A 14,366-nucleotide genomic window follows, 5' to 3' on the forward strand; every position below is an offset into this window, starting at 1 on the left:
TCCTCTTTGACAAACCAATGAAGTGTTGGCTAGATAAGCAAGCAGTGACATGGCTTAGTAGCTGGCTGAGCTGCTGGGATCAAAAGGTTGTGGTCAGCAGCAAACAGATCAGTTGCAGGCACAATGAATGGTGTGTCCCAGAGTCAGTACAGGGATCCAAATCTGTCCAGGACGCACCCTCAGCAAGTTTGCAGACAACATAAAACTAGGAAGAATAATTGATAGACCAGATAATTGTACTGCTGTGTGGAGTCATCTCAACAGGAATCTCATAAAATTCAACAATGAGAAATGCCAAGTCCTGTTCCTGGGGAGGAATAACCTTATGCACCAGTACAGGCTAGGACCAACCAGCTGGAAAGCAGCTTTTCAAAAAAGGACTGGGAGTCCTGGTAGGCAACAAGTTGAACATGAGTCTGAAATGTACCCTTGTGGCAAAGAAGGCCAAAAACTTCTGGGCTGTATTAGGAAAAGTATTGCCAGCAAGTCAAGAGAGGAGATCCTCCTCTCTGTTCAATATTGGTGGGACACATCTGGGGTGCTGTGTCCAGTTCTGGGGTTCCCTAGGGCAAGAGAGGTGTATGTATTGGAGACAGTGCAACAAAAGGCCACAAAAATGATTAAAGAGTTACTTTGTCCATGACAGAGTAACCTGCACCATTAACATGGGATGAGTTGTAGACATTGTCTACCTGGATTTCTCCAAGGCTTTCAATACAGTTTCCCATAGCCTCCTTCTAGAGAACCTGATGTGTTACAGTCCAGACAAGTGGTCTTTGCGGTGGGTGGGGAACTGGCTGACAGGGAGACCTCATCACCATGTTCCAGTATTTGAAATGTGGCTACAAAGAAGATGGAGACTCCCTTTTAACCAGGAGTCACATGGAAAAGATGAGGGGTAATGGGTACAAGTTACTCCTGGGGAGATTATAATTGTACATAAGAGGAAAATTTTTCACAATGAGAACAATCAGCCATTGGAATAATCTCCCTAGGAAAGTGGTGGATTCACCAACATTGGACAATTTTAAGATTCAGCTGGACAGTGTGCTGGTCCATCTTTCTAGACTGTGCTTTTGCAAAGAAAGGCTGGACCAAATGATCCTTGAGATCTCTTCCAACCTGGCATTCTATGATTCTGTGGTACATCTGACATATGAGGAGGGACTGAGAGACCTTGGACTGTTTATTCTGGAGAAGAGGTGTGAAGGGATATTATCAATATGTATAAATAACTGATGATGGGGGGAGTAAAGAGGATGGAGCCAGATGTTTCACAGCGGTGCTCAGTGGTGGGACAAGACTTTATGGGCACAAACTGAAATACAGGAAATTCCATTTAAACATAAGAAAAAACTTTTAAAATATGGGCTTGAACAAGTACTGGAAAAGGTTACTCAGAGAGGTTGTGGAGGCTCCATGCATAGAGACACTCAAAACCTGACTGGATCAGGCTACAGGCAACCATCTTCAGCTGACGCTCCTTTCAGCAGCGAGTTTGGAGCAGATGATTGTCAGAGGTCTCTTCCAATCTCAACTGTTCTGTGCTCTGCAATACCTTAATTTGTTTTTTTCTCATGACTGAGTCAATACAGCTCAAGAACTGTGATCACAGCTGATACTTACTATTTTGAGCCAAGTACTATTTGGAATGCGTTGTCCCACATCCTCTTAAAATAAGTTATGCCAGGACAAAAATCAGAAATTGGGGTGAAAGGTTTTGGAGGGAGCAGTAGAATTGCTTCTTGTGATATATGTAGTTTGAGGCTGGGTAGAGGACTTCACTCTCTAATGTTTCTAATGTGTTATCTTTCACTAGTATCAAATTCTTACAAAGGGGTTGGGGGGGGGGGGGGAAAGGCCTGAATTTGGCCAGTGTTGATAGACCTCTGTTAAAGTTAATATTGTTACTTCAGTGGAAAATGGGGTTAATGAAGGGCAAACAGGGCCCTGTGTTTCTGTTATCCCCAAAAGACTACAGTTTCTGTGAATATTCTTAAACCACTCATGGAGGAACTGACAATTTTAATGATGTTTCTCTTAAAACAGCTTAGTTAAATACCATGGGAAGCAAACAAGGAAAAGGTCGCTTTAATGGTATTTCCTAAGACGACAGTACAGCAGCATTTGTGGAATGTCCTGAAGTACAATCGTTTGGCTTTAATAAAAAAATAATTAAAAAAAACAACAAGAAGAAAATTAGCTGAATGATAAAACTAAATAATTCGTAACAGATTTCCTCCTAAATCCTGGAAGTCATCTGTCTAGTGCAGCTGATACAAAAGAAGCCAAGAACCATCTTTGTATATGTTAATCACAGTCTGTGCAAACAAATTTGTTTCTTTTTGTCTATCAGTGATCTCTTATGATCTCTATATTCAAAGTTAATGTGTAAAGTAAGCAACCATCAGTTTGCCTATAATACAGATGCAATTAGTGTTGAAGACATAACGGCACATGGGAGATACTCACGCTGGGTTGGATTTGAGAGTGTATTAAGACCACTGTTGAGTGCTGCAACGAAGAAACCTCTAAGAGTTTTCTTGCCTCTACATGCCCAAATAGTACCTACTACCTACATCTTCTCTTGTTTAGTGTCAAGCATGTACTTCAAATAATTCTGGTTCAAGACAAAGTAATCTAACTGAAACACTGGAAGACCAGTCTTGCACTGAAGTTAACAGATACCAAATAGGAACCTCTGTATATATTTCTTCTGTAATTTCTTTTGAAAGTCACAAAACATTGGAGATGCCCTTTATATTGATAGAAAGCTAAAATGAACTATTTATTTGCAATTGTTTCTCCAGAAGACCATCTCTACAGTCAAAATAGCTGTATTAACTCATCTGAAGGTGGGCCCCTGCTACGCAGTGAGGACCTGAACCGAAGACAGAGACCTACAAAGAGAGAGAAGATCAAATCAGAAACTACACATATCTTCCAGGTTAGTTCTGATTTGCATGTGTGGAATGGGAGAGGAGCAGAATACCAGGGAACAAGATTTTTGGTCTAATTTTTATCTTAAACTTGTGCGATGTTACCTACGTTCACCAGCCAAGAGGAATTGTCCACCTACTGCAAGGTGGTTTTCGACTTCAGAGCAAGGTTACAGTAAACAGGGCCTCACTGTCCCCAGTTACAGACAAACCAGGTGTGTTTAGAAGCAACATATATCCTAATAAAAATTGTAACCTCATACCCTGTCCTTTACCACGTCACCATTTCAACAGAACAGAACTTGTATCTCAGCTGTGCTACATGTGTTAGTCACGCTGTTACTCAGTCTGAGGGCCAGCATATTAACTTGGTCTTGATTGTAGTTATAGTCTAAACTGGAAGGATTTCTTTTAAGTTAGTAAAGACTCTTATTAGAAATTATAATATAGCAACATTCCTGATTTTATGCTCTATTTTGTTTTTTCTCTTTTCTTTATTCTGTCCTTCATTCTTCCAGAGCAGCCACCAATTAGATGAAGACTTAGTGTCAGCATCTTCCTCCTTGGTGCAATTTAGAATTCTTCAGGGCTTTAGTTTATTAAGAAGAGCTTGTGCATTCAGTTTGTGCTTGAAGCCTAATCCAACCTAATATCTCATCGTTTTCAGTGTCCTTTCTGTTTCTCTCATAGTGCCTGCAACAATCACTTACAGAGACAAAATAGCATGAAACCTTTTCTTCCTGTGGTGTTCCAATTTTATGGGATCCAAGGTGCTGTGAAGTTATGTCACCCAGTTCCCTACTTCCACGCACTCTGCAGCAGTATTTAACATGCATGCAATGTGGGCACAAAGTGCAGCTGAGTAAGATGGTGCATGCTTTGCAGAGGTGTAAATGAGTACACCAAGCAGCAGGGCCATGGTGAATCATTTGCCAGGGCTCAAGCTCAGTCATACTTCTGCTGAACTGTAGTCATCTCCATAGGCATGATCCTGCCCTTCTATCAGTGTCCTGAACAGTTCCCACAGCTGTTAGAACCTCACAGGCAGCCAATACAAAAAACCCACAAATGCTAAACTTTTGATTCTGTCATGTGAAATAAAGTATGCTGTTTGCTCACAGCTCCAGTTCTCTAGCAGTGTATGAATATGTATTCAAGAGGAATACATTTACTGCCCATAATTTTATACATTACCATTTTGCATCTTTGAAGTATTCTGGAAAACTAATTCATTCTTGATTAGCTATGTCGCTCAAGGTGACCAGTTTCTTCTCTGTCATGTACAGTGGTTCAGGAGCAAACAATGATTTTAGGAGCCCAGTCTCTGTGCATGAACATCTTGTATAGAATCAGGGCCACTACCTAGTTAAACATGTGTTGCTCACTTGGCATATGCCAAGTCTCCTTCTGGCTCAGACTACCACGATGGAATCAAACCTTGCAGAATCTGGGTGTGCCCCTCTTCACGCCCCAGTCAACTGCTTCATGAAGAGAGCAATGTAGTTTTTGTCTCCAGAGCAACTCAGTCTTTCTGGTAATCACACATGTACTACTTAGCACCTCACTGAAACACGGGTGCTCTGCATTCCTAGTGAACTGAACTGTCTTGTCAAGTACAACAAAGATGGCTTATACCTTTCCACCTCCCAGTCCTCATCCTCACATTCAAGCAGATTTCCAAGAAAGCAATTCAGCACCCTTTATCTGGAAGTAAGGAGCCACCTTTCCACAGGAACTTAGTTCAATTTCCAGGACTCCTAAGCATATAGGAATTCCTGTCAAGAAAGCCAAGTATTGTCCAGGAAATCATGTGTCACAAAATACGACAGAAGTTATGTTTAAGACAAATCAGGGTGGGTTAACTATAGTGTAATGGAGGCAGAGAGGGGGGGAAAGACACAACAACAAAACACTGAAGCCCCAAAAGCCAGAATAAAGAGCTTGGCCATCAAGTAGTGAAATAAAATGTGATTTGCAATTAATTGCTAAAGTAAGGTCAGCTACCTTCCTAATTGATTTCAGCTTCTTTCTAAGGGATCAGTACTGCTAATTAGTTTTCATGTAACCTTCAGAGGATGTGAATAGTCAGAGTTTAGCAAGTCACACCAACTGTAACTAGACCTTCTAGCTTCTCTGCAAAGAATACACAGTAAACAAATGTTGTCTCCTGCCCAACACCACAGATGAAGCCAGGAGTTGGTGCTCTAGCTAGTTTTTTCCACTGATATGCTGCAAAATGCTCAAGGGTGTGCAGAACTTTAAAGTCACTTTTGAAGGAGGTGAGTTTCCTACATAGAACAGGAACAGAGTGATAGCTCTGTCACCAGTACTGTAAGGAAGAGAATATTTAGCTGGAGCTCCCTGAGTGCTAAGCAGCTGTTTCACGATCCATGACTGGCCAAGTATCATTTACAAAACCCCAAGGCTGTTCTAAGTTGGCATCGAAGTCTTAACATACCTTGATCAGCTTATGGACCACAGAGTTGCAAGGGCAGTTTAAAAGTTACCATTACTTCTTCACTCTGGTTTTGTGCTAACCAGAAGTCAATCAAAGTAAAAGATCTGGCCTAGACCCTGTGTCAGAATCAGAAGTGGAAATAGCCTTTCCTTTTCCCTTTCCCTGTTCCTTCATATAGATATTGCTTTTATTTTCCTGGAAGTCACTGAGGTCTGTGTGTTCATAGCTAGAGACTGACTTTATTTCTAACTGTACTAATGCCCTATTCTTTGTTGGAACAAGAAGTGTTCATCTAGATCATTGCTAATTAAATGATGGTCAATATATCAGGCATTCCCTAAACACTTTCAAATCTTAAAAAAGTCCATGTGCCCCTCCCCATCTTGCAGCTAAACAAAACCATGCACATAAATCAGAGGAATAAAAGGAAAAAAAACCCCAGACCATTCAGAGCCCAAACTAATTTAAATAGTATTATTAGTGAAAACCTAAGTTACAGTGCAGCCCAAGGTGTTTTTCGGATTTTTTTCAGAAAGGCAAAAAAGTCCTTCAAACTAAAAATTCTGAGGAATGTCATTATGTAAACTTTTGTTGGAATAGGTGCCTAGGGACAAGATCACTCCGGCCCTCCTTAGTTCAGATGTTTAGAATGTCTAGCTAACAACATTTGGTTACTAATGTATGTGATACAGAGCACCTGTCTGCATATTGCACCTTTCTGTAAGGTGGCCATTTGCTAGAACATAGATTTTTATTATTATTTCTCTGAAACATGAGAAGATATATGCAGAATAGAAGGAAGCATTAAAAAAATACGGGGAAAGCAGAGGAAGACTCAATTTTACAAATTGGTGCCCTCTGTTTTGCTATGTGAAAAGCAGAAAGAAACTGAAAGAATCTGAAATTCAGCTGAATTTTTTTTTTCTAACACTGGCCTGTTATCCCTGAGAAAGTATTATGAACACGTTCAAAACAATCATAAGGTGGTAGGTGTGAACACAACCCAGGTTTTTTCAGGTCAGGCAAATGAAGTCAGGGTGAAGTTGCTGGCTACAAATGTTTACAGTAGTCAGGGGCTGCTAACTACCTTTTATTGCTGGCAGATAATCAATGTTTTGGTGGCAGAAAATTTAGTCTAATTCTGTCTGATTCTGTCTGCTTAGCTTTGAGGGATCTGAGTTTGAGTTGGGCTGTTATCTGAAAACAGTTGTACTTCCAAAATGTTTCAGAAATACCAAGAAAACTAAAGGAAGAAATGAGACAATTCCTGTCAAATTTCCACTTTTTTTTTCTTTTTTCCCTTCCATTACAGTAATCTCTGAACTTTGCTTTCTAAGCTTGTAAACCTTTTCTCCTTTCTGAAGGGCAAATATCTCTTTCCTCTCTCCATATCAGTTATCTAAGTTGCAGCAAATATGGATGGCTTTTCTTTGGTGTTTGCATGTTCCCTTGTCAGCAAAAAACTTAACGCAGATCACTCACTAAAGCTCAACCAGTACAGGAGAGAGAGTGATAATGGGCTTGAGAAGCCAATGAAAGAGAAGCAGCTGATGGGGAAAAAGGTGAAACTGAAACGTACCACCTCCAGAAAAGTCCAGACCAAAATCTTACATTTTATTATGACGGATAAAGATTCAAATGTAGTTGTACTTGTAGTTGACCTAAATTCCATGCTGTGGGCCATTTTTTAATATGGAAAACAAACATTTTTGTTTAACAAAAATTGTTGAAAGTAGTTTGATAGCTAATACATTGATTTAAGGCAATGTCAAGGATCATTATCTTCATGTTGAAGGCCATAACTTTCATTACCTGCACAACTCTTACAGATCTGATAAGGCTTAGGTTTTAGGAAGCACGTTGTTTGCTTTTAACCAATTTTTTTTAACTGAGAAAATAAGCCCACCAAAACTAAATGTTTGTGCTGAGTTTGTAGTGGCAGCTAACAGTAAAATTTTTTTCCAATATGGCAAGAATGCTGCAGGAAAACAAGTACAACAACAATTCATCAGATGCAAGCTAGCCTTAACAGCAAGAAGTTCTCTCACAGTTTCACTCAAACCTTTGGATGCATACGCATGTGCAAATGCATGCATGCACACACAGATATGTACATGCATTACGATTCATCAGCAGAAAACAACCTTGCGGCATTAACAGCTTTAATTTCGAGTTAATAATGAACTTTAATTCAGGTGAGCATTGTCCTGATCCCTATTTTTTTAAAGTTCAAAGCAAGTTGTCAAACTGCTGTATTAACACATTAAAGATCTGGAGTAGGATTGAAAAGCTTTAATCTGAAATTTATATCCCTGAATTGGAGCATTGTTTGATCCTTATTCATCAGAAAGTCAGTGAGAGTAGAATCCAGCCCATAGATCTGATGGTGTGGTTTGAGCCCGAAGATAAAAATAATTTTTGAAGAGTTATATTAACTAAAAGGACCTATACGCTTGTCTGTATTGTATTTACTATATATGCCTCATTTCAGCGTCTCAGCGACAGGGGACAGAATTTCTTGTGGCTCTTTGGTAAGTAAGGATTGTGACGGTTCCATTACCATGTTACATCCAATGTCAGTGTATAGTATAATAACAATACTACTCTGCATGTCAGACTCAAGAGATGCTCAAAACGTTGTGTCGTATTTCAGAGACTGGGAGACATGCAGAGATGATCTCTGTAGGAAGGGTATGAGAGTCGTGCCAGTTCTCTAGCCTGTGGTGACTGCACAGGAGTTTTTGGCCCAGTAGTTGCACCGGGTGGTGGTGTCAGGCAAGGCACACAGCCAAGCTCACAGAGCCCTGGTGTTTAATCTCATTGTCAGATGGAGCAGGCAGCCTGGCACTGGTCTCCTCTCACAATGAGCACTTTTGTTGTTAGATTAATATACCCGTGTCCTTTTGTTTTGACAAGGGATCTAACAAACAGTTGGTATCTCCAGAGGTGGAGCAACATCTCATGGAAGCTTTTGCTTCTGCATTCTATAAGAAATCTGGTTTTGAGAAGCAAATAATCTGTTTCTTTTTGTGTGTCCCTTTTCCCTTGTCTTTTCACTCATTACTGGTACAGGCCCTTATATATAGATAACACTAGAGCTTTTTGGTTTTGATCTTGGTCATCAGAGCCTAAAAATGCTTATAGAAATAGGCAGGTGATTTATTTAATGATCTTATTCCTATATTCAGAAGGAGCCGCCTCTGTAAGTATGTTAGTGCTGTCTTGGCATGTAAATGTTATGTTCGGAAAGAGAAACATACCTTTTTTCTTTTGTGGTAACTTTGGCATTACTTCTGGTTTTGCTGTCCCCTATAAGCTTAGACACCAAAATAGCTTCTATTAAATGTCACTTATTGTGCAAGGGGATTGTTCTGCAGAGTCAAACATTTTTGCAAACTGCAACACTTTTCAGTTTTCACCAAGGTATCTGTAGTTCAACATTTAATAATAAAAAGCTGGCTTCTTTGTCATCTTTTATCCCAGGCTGTTACTAATACAAGTATTGAATTATATAACAGAGTTTGATGTACTTTTTTTTTGTTGGTGGTGAAACAGAGTCACAGAAAAAAATCGGTGATTTATCTAGTTTCATTTACTACTGACTAAATATGAAAGCACACAGCAGAATTTGAATTCTACATTCTTTATTGTATTTAATATACCACACATTTCTCCTACAGCCAGTAATAGAAACCAGGAGTTGTGCTGTAACCATTAGACAATGCTCTGTCAATGGAACATCCAGATGCTGCGGTGAGGGGTTGGGGCAGCTTTCACATGGGATTATGAGGAGTGTAAGGAGCAACATACGTAAGAAGCAGCAGATATTCTTTTTTATCTTAACATTTATGGTGGTTCGATCATTCTGGTCCAGCGGCACAAGCCTGTTACCTGCTGGGCACTTTCTGGTGTTTTGTGTGTTCTTCTTAGGTGTGTGCGAAGCACTGGAGCATTGCTTTAGCTGCCCCCAAGCCTCAGTTTCTCTCAATCATTGATGCCTTTGCCATTCAAATCCCCATCCACTGCAGCACCTTACCCTATTGCCTCGTAGGCAGACTCTGCCTGCTTTATACATATCAGCATAACCTTAGCTGAGACATCAAATGGATGACCAACTTTGTCTTAAAGATGAGCATTTTGTTAACTTTTAACTAACGAACAAGACAAGGGCCATTTATTTTGGTTACACTGTATCATGATAAATGGTACAGTGCGCTAAGGTAAGAGGGGTGATGGTGTTGGTAATGTGAGCCTACTTAACCCTTGTCCCTTGGCCTGCTGCTGCAAGTTAATTCTAGAGCTGAATACAGGTCTTGAGCTCCAGAACCTTGGCTGGAGGAAGGAGAGGGCAGTGGGAAAGCCAGAGAGGGAATCAGTTAATCATTCCCACCTCTCCTTTCAGGTCTTCTTTCCTCTTTCAATAAGAAACTGAGAGGGTAGAGGGGAGAAGGGGAGATCAAGACAGTTAGATGGAGCTTGCAGGGTGGAGATCAGTAGCAGAAGTACCTGGCATGCAGAAGGAGGAAACAGGGAATAAATGGACAAGGACTTGGAGGATTCAATGAAAAAAAGTAGTAGGCAGAGATATGAGTGGAAAATGAGAATTAACAGACCAATAGAAACATGTGAACAGAGGGGAGGACTCATGGAATTATAAAATCTTTTCTACCATGCATCACATGTAGTTTGCACGTGTATATCATATAAAACTTTCCCAGTTTTTGCACTGAGAAAGGCAGTAGCATAGTACAGCTCATGCTAGAGGAACGCTAATGTCTCCCTGTGGTTTAATACAAGGCTAATAATGCGGAAGATTATAATTTAGTAGTGTGGCTAAATGGTTACTTTGCTCAGAGGGTACAAGGTATACATGCCAATACTTAGCAGATACCTACTGAGCCTGTTTGTGAAGGACCATTAGCATCAAAAGGGCCAGATTCACCTTTTGGGTTGTACCCCTGTCCTTTTACAATAGGAGCAAAGAAACAGAAAGATATCACATCGGCTTGCTCACAGTTTGTACCCAATCTGTGCTTGTGGTGCATTGGTGTATGTTAAGGCAGAGATGACAGGACAGGACAGTGGTGACTTGGTCTCATCTTGTTTGGTTTGGCCTGCCGGTTTGAAGGTGATATTTTTCCTCTGTAACTTGCTTTCTCTGGTTGTGCCATTAAATATATACATACTTGTATATATGACTTTGCTTTGTGATATGTGTTGATTGGTGGTGTCATCATGAGAGTTCAGTTATTCTAATGAAAACAAATGACTTACGCATACAGAGAGCAAACTGAATATTTTCATGAGTTAAAAAAAAAAAAAAAGGGCAAGAGGGAGAGAGATTTTGCAGATGGTGTCACTATCTCTGAATTTCAGCATTACCGTGTAACAGAGAATGCAGTTTCTTTCCACTGCAGACAGCAACACACATGAGGCAGACAGCTCCCCCATATCGATCTAACTATTAATATCAGATATGGTTGAAAGTGAAGTCAGGAAACAGAAAACATGCTAGAAGCAGTGGTTTACCTAGGATTTAAACTATCTTGAGAATGACTGAGGAGGAAAAACCGGGAAATGAGGGCTTTTTACTTAGATAAATCATACCCTCTCTGTTATAGGGAATAAAATCTCTGAAGGTCAAAATGATCCGATGTGCGAGGGGATACCCCTAATCCTAATGCCACTGCAAACCGTGGGCTGGGGACAGCGTGCCGCCGTGTCCAGCGCAGCGCATAGGGTGGGGGCGGACTCGCTGCACCCCACTGGGGTCCCTGCCCCAGATGGGAACCTGTCCCCGAGGTCGCGGGAAATGGGCAGACGCGTCCCCTTCGCCGTGTAATTATTCCCACCTGTGTTGCAGAGGGCGCGAGCGCAGCAAAAATAAAGAACGGCAACACCTGAAACCCTTGAATGAAAAGCTGCGTAGAAGAGCGTTGTTCTTGTTTCCAAGGCATGCAGGGAACTGCCTCGTGTTGCGATGGTTATCACCCGGGTTGGAAGCGACGAGCCCACCCCTCCCGCCGCCCCGGCTCCAGACGCCGCCCCGGGCAGCCCCGGTAGCTCCCGGCTGGCGTGGGCTCCTGCCAGGCCGGAGCTTGTGCCTTTAAGAAAGTGCAGCACAGTAGCAGGGGCCGGCCCAGCCTCTCGAAGCCCGCAGCGCTGGAGCGGGGCTGGGAATGGGAAGCAGTTCCTGAGCTGCTGGGTCCGAGCGAGCGCACGAAGCAGCAGCAGCAGCCGCCGGCACCCCCGCTCCCCTCGCTCGGCAGCATCCAGCGTGGGGATCAGCGCCCTGTCTGGCTCCCTGACACGGGGACGTTCCTGAGCACTGAGCTCAGCTGCTGTAAAAAACAAGTAGGAAAATATACAGCTGGATAAAATTGGTAAGTCAAACTAAAGTCACATCCTCCTTCGTGGGCTGCAGTTTTCCAGTCTTTTAATTTGTAATGTTTTTTGCAGGCCGTTTTTTTTTGGTGTTGGTTTTTTTTTTTTTTTTTTTTTAATTGTCTTCTGGGTAGAGCAGCTGGGAAAACATGGAGGCAACATAAAAGTGTAAAAAAAACTTTGAGGATTTGTCACTGTTCGTGCTCCTATTTTAAAATCCTCTTTCCACAGTGACGCTTTGCTGCAGGAGTGGGGAACGGGAAACCAGCAAGTGCTTTTGTATGTGAGGAGAAAGAAAGCTAGTAAGAGTTGTAATTGGCTTTTCTCGCGGAGATGATTAAAGAGGGAGACTTGAAAAACAGACTCGAAGTGACTTGTCATTTACTTTTCCAGAGTAAAAACAAATCTAGCTTTAAACAGTTTTAAAACTCGCTGGGATGTGTGCAGGAGGAATAAGAATCTTGTAAAAACTGCGTTATCAGTGGAAATCTGGATGCCGAAGTATTGCCGAGCGGGTGTTGTATACGTTTGTTTAAATTTAACTAAATAGACTGGCAGCTCTGGAAAAGCAGAGGCATTAAATGCCATTTTCCCTGTATCAGAGAGAGGGCGCTGTTGCCGCATCTGGCATAATCCTCCCTGAAACAGGGAGTTGGTAAAAGTTAAGAATCGAGTAGAGATAAGATGTGTTAAACAATTAAACCAGAAACTACTCACACACGCAGAAAGCTACAGCATATAGCATCCACTTAGAGAAGTCAACGTTCTTAATTTCTCTTCCCTTAGATTGTGGAGGTGGTTTGTTCGTTTGGGTTTTTTTGAGTGATTATCTGAATTATAAAGAAAAACATAAATTCTGTTGTTCAACTCTAGAAATTAGAGCCTGGTCATGATCCTGTTATCTTTTCTGGAATGTGTTGTGGAATCAGCCTGGATAAAGAAGGGGAGGGAAATCGTGGAATCTCTTGACAGAAATGTTACTTCAGTAATAGTGTGTGAGATGAGGAAGAACTCTGACTCAGTGTTGATCAAGTTGCAGGCTGGAATTAGACATCTGATATGGGATCGTATCCTTGGTATCCAGCACAGATGTTGCAGAGTTTGGAGACCTATAAACTGAATAATAAGATCTGTAAACCCTAATGACTGAACCATGTATTGCCAAGTAGTTTGGGGAGAGGAATGTGTTCAGTCAGATGTACAGCTTTCTTCATAGAAATCTCAATACCACTACTGGCACAGGAGGCTGGTAGCTGTGCCATATTCTATCTATGCATAATGAAGAGTTAGCAAATACAGTAATAGACTATCCTAACCTCTCTGTGTGTATACTGTGTGTATACTTGCTTATGTGTACCCTGATGTGTAAAATAATACTCTGCTGCTTTGTGGAATAGGAATTGGGTTTCCTTGAATCAAAGGCTTCAAAAGAAATGAAGGTATTGTTTTAACTAGTGCAGTTCTATTGTGAGTAGAGAAGGATCAGACCTGTCAAGTTCCCATCTGATACAACATCTATTAGAATTTGATGTTTCTGTTGTGACCTGGGCTTTGGTTGTGCCTAAAACAACAAGATGTTTCTGTCTGGCTTTATTCCTGTTACTTACAAATCATTTGCAGTGGAGTGGAAAGATCTGCAGGTTTTGAGTCCTTAATGTGAGACATGCTGGGCAAAGCAGATTAAAAGAACTGAATGACCATATAGAACGCAGTTATTCAGACTCCCAATTATTATACCTCATTGAAAAGTTTAGACTGCTACTACATCTGCTGAATGAGTGGAGAACATGAGCAGAAGTCAACTTTCCTACCTGCAAGAGACAACAGTTATTGTGAGGCAGCGCATCCTTGTGATATTAGTAGTTTTTCAGGAAAACAACAACAACCACAAAAACAAAACACATTTCTTTATACTCCTTATGGTTCAGTAGACATCCAGGTATGAATGGCCCTTTGAAATGATTTACTGGGTTCCAGGAAAGATTTCCCTCTTCAGTTTGTCTCTGAACTAGCAGGTATTAGATGTCTGACTGATGCTTCAGTTGATTGAGGAATCATTTTCACTTTCCTTCCAGCAGACTTACCTGATGGGATTACTCAGCTGTCCCCCTTGTGTTGTGCAGGACAGGCTGGACCCCTGGGCAGTGGAGCAAGTTCTTGAGAATGCTAGAGCTATCAGACATCCTGAGACACATTTGACCCTAGCAGATGCTTGTCTTGCTAGGAGGCTAATTTATTCACTGCAAGTGTATGTCCTCCACAGTCACTGAGGTTCAGCTAAACTCCTATCAGTTACATCTCCCAATGTATTTCATTTGTCTGCATGACATTTTTAATATAGTAGTTGAAGTGATTTCGATTCTCCTACTTGCCCATATTTCAAATTGAAATCTTTGCTTCACAAATGAGAGAGTTTGTGCCTGATCCTATTTTTTACTGTGTTGTTTGGAAATGCACTTTAGTATGTGTTTTATTTTGCTCCTGAGTGTTTTTCTTTGGGTTATCTTGTGCCTGAGAGTCCACACTCTGTCTGTGGCTCATGCTGAGGTCATACAGTTAAATCCTGTCGAGCCTCCAAAGCATTA

General features: G+C 41.3%; 1 protein-coding gene across 3 annotated transcripts in view; it reads left to right on the top strand.

The window, feature by feature from the left end:
* Positions 1-14,366, top strand: part of DAAM2 (dishevelled associated activator of morphogenesis 2) — a 211,666-nt gene that overhangs the window by 18,291 nt on the left and 179,009 nt on the right. For 2 of the 3 annotated variants that reach the window (XM_065630842.1, XM_065630840.1), the window contains one exon: positions 2,811-2,947. The gene's annotated coding sequence lies outside the window, so the exon portion shown is untranslated. Of the gene's footprint in view, positions 1-2,810; positions 2,948-11,589; positions 11,781-14,366 lie in introns of those variants that run through there. The other variant, XM_065630843.1, reaches the window with a different exon arrangement.

This window comes from Caloenas nicobarica, chromosome 3 (assembly GCF_036013445.1).
Source record: "Caloenas nicobarica isolate bCalNic1 chromosome 3, bCalNic1.hap1, whole genome shotgun sequence".
Lineage (NCBI taxonomy): Eukaryota > Metazoa > Chordata > Aves > Columbiformes > Columbidae > Caloenas > Caloenas nicobarica.